Genomic DNA, 7,170 nt, shown 5'->3' with positions numbered 1-7,170 from the left:
ATATGGCGGATGTGCAGCTTCCCGGGGTTGCATTACAAAGCTCATGCGCGTTTCCCACCTACGCAATAAAATAATTGAGTGTCCTGGGCAAAGCTAAATAAAATCTATATTGAAATTTTAATTAGCATTAACAAAAGTAAATTAATAATTTAGAAATATTTTCTGAGAAGAAAAAATGTCAAATTCAATAATTAAAAATAATTTTATATGGAAACATATGGAATCAACAGATTCTATATAACAATTGTAAAATAATTATTATTGATGTTATATCTATATAATAAAATAAGACGTAATAAAAAACTTACAAAACTGTGGACTAGTATAGGAAACAGCTTATGAAATACAACAAATTCTGACAGATGTTTACTCTTTAAATATCACTACTTGATTGATTTAATACCTTGCACAATATGGCGGATGTGCAGCTTCTCGGGGTTGCATTTTAAAGCTCATGCGCGTTTCCCACCTACGGAATAAAATAATTGAGTGTCCCGGGCAAAGCTAAATAAAATCTATATTGAAATTTCCCATCAATGTTTTTTTTAAATTGTAATTTTCTCATAGAACATATACTTTTTAAATAATTGAAATTTTAATTAGCATTAACAATGGTAATTTACTAATTTAGAAATATTTTCTGAGAAGAAAAAACGTCAAATACAATAATTAAAAATATTTTTATATGGAAACATATCTAATGAACAGGTTCAATAATTCAATTATCAAATAAGACATAATAAAAAAACTTACAAAACTGTGGACAAGTGTAGGAAAGAGCTTCAATCACTTTGAAATATAAGAAATTCCGATAGATGGTTACTCATTAAATGACACAACTTCAATGTCAAGATTGGAATGATTTAATGTCCTGCACAATATGGCGGATGAGCAGGTTCTTGCATCTTTTGGCTCAAGCGCATTCCAATATTGGTTTGCGCATATTCTGAGATACATGTGAGTTTCCAAGGTAAAACTGCATAAAATCAATATGGAAAATTGTGATCAGATACGCATTTCCTAGAATATTTCAAATCACATCTTAAAATTTGATTAAAATCATTTTTTTATGTTATGAAATGATAATTTTATTGAAAATAATAATCTATTATTATTCTGTGATTATTTAACATTACTTATAAAACTTAAAAAAATCCGCACTAATCGAATACGAGGTATTATTGTAAATTAACAATTTAAATTTCTGTTTTGTTTTCTTCAAAAATAAGTACTTTGCAAGATAGTATTCAATTCTTCAATACTTAATCTTAAGGATATTTTTTCAAGAATATTTCAAGGATAAAATAAGAAAAATAAGATTTTTTTTAGAAATAAAGTTGTATACTTATATAATTTTAATTCGAATTGGAAATAGCTTCAATAACCTAATAATTGGAAAAACATTTTAATTTAACTCTTCATATTCATTTCATGTCACACATAGAATGTTTTAATATGATGATGGCCATTTACAAATGTAAGCAATTAAATAATGAGCAATTTCATGCAAATATATTTTTCAGTATACTAGGTATAGCAATATTATTAATATTACAGATTCTGGTGAGTTTGAAACTACTATAAATGAAAACATTGATTTTACAATAAATTATAATGTTATCTCATAATAATAATTATCAGTTATACTTCTTTATAAAACAATATATTTATTTAAATATTTAATTAAAAATATTGTTATTTGATTAGTTAATTATTGATTAACAACTTTCGTTGATTGATTGAACCAGTCCATCACGTTCACGTTAATTTTTTAACTCATTAATTGAACTCAATTATAAAAAAAACAATTGTGAGGTGGTGGCACGCACACGTAAAATATCCTTAATTACATTTAAAGTTATATTTAATTATTAACAAGATAGAGTATGTGACACGTAGGCAGCCTTGATGCATACGCATAAACATCAATCAATACAGCAAAATGATGAAAATTATGTAAATTTCATGTAATAGTCAAATATAGATTGTTTTTATTTAAATTAATATACCAATATTTCTTTTATATGAATGTGATGTAAATTCTATAAATTCTATAAATTATATAGTTACCTAACATGGCGGGTAGTTTGATTATGGTTGCGCCAAAGATCGGCGCACAACGCCCGATTCATGCATTGGGGGATGTTCTTTGATATATATTTTTTTTTAAATACTGTTAAAAATCTTAGAATAATTTTTCATTGTTTATAAGAATTATTCATGAAATGCTTCTCTTAATAAACCATAATAATAATATTTATTGTGCAAACCTACAAAATTTAGATCATATAAACCTATAAACTTACCTAGTATCTGCCTAACGGAATTCTTGTAATACGATGTAGTGTACTATAAAGTGATGGTTAGAAGTCATAGTATTATACAGAGAAATAATCACACATAAAAATATTTATGAGCGGAAAATCGAAAGAATTATCACCACAATTTTGATTTAAAATTCCAAAATATTTTCATTATTAAATGTACCCAATTTGAGTGAAAATAAAATATAAGTTACGTTAACTAAAAAAAATAAACATTTAACAGATTTTTTCATTAATCCAAGAATATCTTTGAATTGTTCAAAATTGATTTAATTGCAGGAGGGATAAACTCTCTAATTTAATTATGCAATTTGGAAATGGACAAAATGTTAATGATCTCATATTGGCTAGTATGTACAAATGATCATAAACTTTATAATATAATAAAAAGGTCAGTCCTAAAATATTTGGTCTCTTCATAAGCAAATACATTGGAGACAGGACTATAGCCTAATTAGCCCTGTTGTAGACCTGATATTAGTTGATTGCTTCTTACTAGTATTGAATCTATGAAATGACAAATGTGACAGATACGCATGGGAAAGTGCATGCGCATTTCCCGGGAAATTACAACTGAATCAATAGACCTATAGATTTTATGCGCAGACTCTTCAAATACTCGAGTCCAAAATTTGTTTTAGTATAGCAATGTTTTAATAACATTTTAAGTATAATTTTGAAGCAATGATAATAATATCGACAATTACGAAGCTACAATCAAAGAGGAATTGTCAATCAAGTTTTCAGTTTTTTTCTCGTGTTATTAGGTTTTTTAAATTACAAGCATTTTTGTATTGCCTTTTATAATTGCGTAACTTTTTTAGTTTGGTTCCTTTAATAATTATTATTGATATCACTTACATCGATATCAGATGAACTCAAGTAATGCTCTGCACGTTCGATGTTTAGATTGGCTGTGGAGTGACACGTCAACGATAAACGTCAAATTTTTCGAGACACGCCCAACCGATGGAATCTAAAAAAATATTGCGAATTAGATACATGTCTGTCTTCCTTCATATTAAAGTATACTTTTAGTAAGTAATTTTAAACTTACAGATAATTCAGATAAACTGAAGAAACTGGAACAAGATTCTCAATAAGTCTGTTACTAGAAGCTTTGCACGCTCGATGTTTTCTCTGGCTCAGGAGGGACACGTCAAATTTTGTCAGACACGACCAACCAATGGAACCTAAAAAATATTGCGAATTAGGTACATATTTATCTTACTTTATATCAAAGTATCAATTCGATAGATAATAATAAACTTACTTCGATATCAGTTTAACTCAAATAACTGCAACAATCTCCTTAATAGATCTGCTACTAGAAGCTCTGCACGTTTGATTGGCTCAGGAATGACACGTTAGCGATAAACGTCAAATTTTGACAGACACGCCCAATCTATGGAATCTAAAAAAAATGTCCCAAATTATATACATATTTATCATATTTTTTTACATTTAATTATTATGGTCTTTAATACCAGAAGCATAATCAATTGATAAAGTTAAATAAGTCGACTATAGTATAAGTGGTTTATGGATTTAGAAATTTTGAGGAAATTATGACATCAAATATAAATGATAACAATTACCTGACTTCAATTACAATAGTTCTATTATCTCTTCAAATATGTAAATGGTATAGAAACATACAAGATGTTAAGTGACTATTTGTGCAGAACCAGAAAGAGTACGTGACAGATGTGCAATGATGGATGGAGTTGCATCACAGGAAAGGAGATGAGGAAGTGCATGCGCATTCTTTGTCATCCCGGGCAATTGCAGGTAATAAATCAATTGAGCTATAGATTTTATGCGCAGACTCTTGAAATAATCAAATACATAAAAAAAATAGTGAAAAAATTGCGTGAATTTTTACAATTTTACTTAATACTTCATATTTTCATGTGGTTTGTGAATAAGCTAACTTTAAATTTTAATACAGACTTATAGGAAACTAATATAGCATATGGGTAACAATTACCTGAATTCAGATCTACAAATGGTATTGAAAGATACAAGATGTCAGGTGTCTACGTAGTTCATTATCAAAAACAGTATGGACAATGATGGATGGAGCTGCATCATAGGAAAGGAGATGAGGAAGTGCATGCGCATTCATTATTATCCCGGGCAATTGTCATCAATAAATCAATGGAGTTAAAGACATTGTACGCACACTCAAAAAAATAATCGAGTCCAATGGAAATGTTCATTATATAAAAGTTACATAACAATTTGTAAATCACTTACAGAAAATGATGAACTTCAATCCGTGTAAGATGCTCAATTAGTCAGCCACTTAAAGCTCTGGATGTTCAAGATTTTGATTGGTTCCTTTTGAATACGTCGACAAACTTGCAACCACACTCAACCAATGGAAACTAAAAAAATACATATACATAGTTTATAATTTCTTTCTAAATTATCTTATTTTTTAATGAGTAATTATAATACACCAATACCAAGCTATCATAAAGGACTTTTCTTACGTCACTTCTGAAGTTAAATAATTTGTCAATTAATTCAAGAATTTTTAGAAAATTATATATAATTAAATGAAAATTTATTTAGCTTCAAACTTAAAATCGTATAGACCTCATGCATATGACATGAGCTATACGTATTAAAGTTTTCTTATCTTTAATCCTCCAATAAATTCAACAACTTCATTAATCTTTAATCATTGGTTTAAGATTTAGAAATGATATTTATTATGGTCTGATCAAGTAAATAGTTTTGGTATTGAAACTTACAAGATGTCAGTAGATGAACTAATGAAAATGACTACGTGACCAATGTGCAACTTGAATTACATGATTGCATAAGACCTGAGGACGTGCATGCGCAATGATTTATATCCCGGGAATTTAGGTAATCGATTGAGCTATAATACAACTTTTTGGTTATTTGAATCCAATTCTATATTTTATTAATACTTTGATTAGTTTCATAATTATTGAAGCAAATACTATTATAATCACTTACATCTATTTCAGATGATGCGATTGCTTTGCTGAAAAATGTTGCTCAAATTAGGCATCCACTTGGTTCCTTCCACGTTGGAAGCTGATTGGTCCAGAAAGGAAACGTTGACGCGTTGATTGCATAAGACCTGAGGACGTGCATGCGCAATGATATATATCCCGGGAATTTAGGTAATCGATTGAGCTATAATGCAACTTTATGGTTATTTGAATCCGATTCTATATTTTATTAATACTTTAATTAGTTTCTCAATTATTGAAGCAAATACTTTTATAATCACTTACATCTATTTCAGATGATGCGATTGCTTTGCTGAAAAATGTTGCACAAATTAGGCATCCACTTGGTTCCTTCCACGTTGGAAGCTGATTGGTTCAGAAGGGAAACGTTGACGCAACACGTGACAGCAATAAAGACTAAAAAAAACATGCGCACTTGAATTTTTTTTCTACTAGCTCATCTTTAAGGTTTAATACATCTTAACGCCTTTCATCGAAATCACTACAATTCTTATGACTCCTTCAAAAAAATTTTCAACTTACAACTTCTACCACTTTAATGATCAAATGAATTTAAGGAAGATGCAGTCCATTAAGGGTGCTGTGAATGCAATGTGCATGCGCACTCTTGTTTATCCCGGCAATTTTTTCTCTATTATATAAAATTGATATTAAATAAAAGGATGGAGTTTTATAAATAAACTGTAGAAGAAATTAATCTCTTTTTTTTGAGAAGTAATAAAAATGTTGGATCAGCAAAATTTTCGTGTAGACATCCAAATTTTTACAAAAAAAAATACAACTTGTGCAACAAATCTGAATTAAGCTTTCTTAACATCTAACCCTTTTAAACTATTGCTCCATGAAGATAAAACAACTCAAAAATATTAACAAAGATTACGCAACATTAGCAAACAAATCATTTTGGCTATTAGTTATATAAGAAAACGTCTGACAACCTTAAAGCGTGATAAGCATGAGCTGCTAAAAGTGTTTAAGTCTTACATACATTTCAACACGCAACAATAACTTCACAAACACACTTTTTTTTATAAACTACTCATTGCGTCCGCAATGGCTTCGCAATTACATTTGATCAATATGCTGGCGCGTTCACAACTTGCACACGATGTTTCCCTTTTTTAATGAAGCGCGAAATTTAAAATACGAATGCAAATTAGCAATAAAATCATACAAAATTCAACAAAAGCTATTGGATTTCCTTACTTACTTTTATTTTAAAGAATTTGTGTATAAATCTAAAAAAATAACAATCAATCCACAGTACGCACTCAGCTTAAGAATTGCATCATATCCTCTATTTAAAAAGCGCGAAATTCAATTGTCAGGTGTAAAATTTAAAATTCAAGGATTTTTAAGAATAAGAATAAAGTTCTTATGAATTTGTCTAAATTTGATCATTTTGGGTACAAACTTATTGATTAATAAAGCTTTAAAAAATAATATTTTTTATTATCAATATTGAAGTTAATTGTAAAATGTAAGGTATTCGATAATAATCAAAGGCAAATTTGATACAAATTTATCCCAATTTTCGTGATAAATAGATGTTTTAATAAAAACTTATCTAATGAGAGGATTTAATTTTATTTAAGAATATTCGTACATTTAATTCAAAAATTATATTTTAAACATTACTTCATATTATTTAAAATATTGATACATTTAGATATTAAATTAATAAAAGTAAATGTACAATAATATTGTCTTAATTTACTGTTGTTGTTAACTGTTATTAAATTCAATTTTCTTATATTAGATTATTCAGATAATATAGAAAATCTAAACAAATTTAAGTAAGATATTTTCAATATTCTTATAAAACTAAATAT

General features: G+C 28.1%; 2 long non-coding RNA genes across 6 annotated transcripts; both read right to left on the bottom strand.

Moving 5' to 3' along the window:
- Positions 1-314: 314 nt before the first annotated feature.
- LOC108558572 lies at positions 315-2,170 on the bottom strand. The gene is made up of 3 exons (XR_001890908.1): positions 2,071-2,170; positions 754-1,020; positions 315-469 (listed from the first exon to the last, which is right to left on the bottom strand). It is a non-coding gene; the product is annotated as an uncharacterized LOC108558572 (long non-coding RNA).
- Positions 2,171-2,304: 134 nt separating this feature from the next.
- On the bottom strand, positions 2,305-6,420 carry LOC108558571. Of its 5 annotated transcripts, none has more exons than XR_001890905.1 (8): positions 6,327-6,420; positions 5,603-5,734; positions 5,319-5,536; positions 4,584-4,714; positions 3,598-3,738; positions 3,382-3,517; positions 3,186-3,300; positions 2,305-2,349 (listed from the first exon to the last, which is right to left on the bottom strand). It is a non-coding gene; the product is annotated as an uncharacterized LOC108558571 (long non-coding RNA). The 5 variants fall into 5 exon arrangements; XR_001890903.1 differs by having other exon boundaries at positions 5,319-5,501; XR_001890904.1 differs by having other exon boundaries at positions 5,319-5,445.
- Between the last annotated feature and the right edge of the window lie 750 nt (positions 6,421-7,170).

The sequence above is a fragment of the Nicrophorus vespilloides genome, unplaced genomic scaffold (assembly GCF_001412225.1).
Source record: "Nicrophorus vespilloides isolate i.1.1-1 unplaced genomic scaffold, Nicve_v1.0, whole genome shotgun sequence".
Lineage (NCBI taxonomy): Eukaryota > Metazoa > Arthropoda > Insecta > Coleoptera > Silphidae > Nicrophorus > Nicrophorus vespilloides.
Note: the sequence above shows the minus strand (reverse complement) of the source record. Positions and strands in the feature narration are given on the sequence as shown.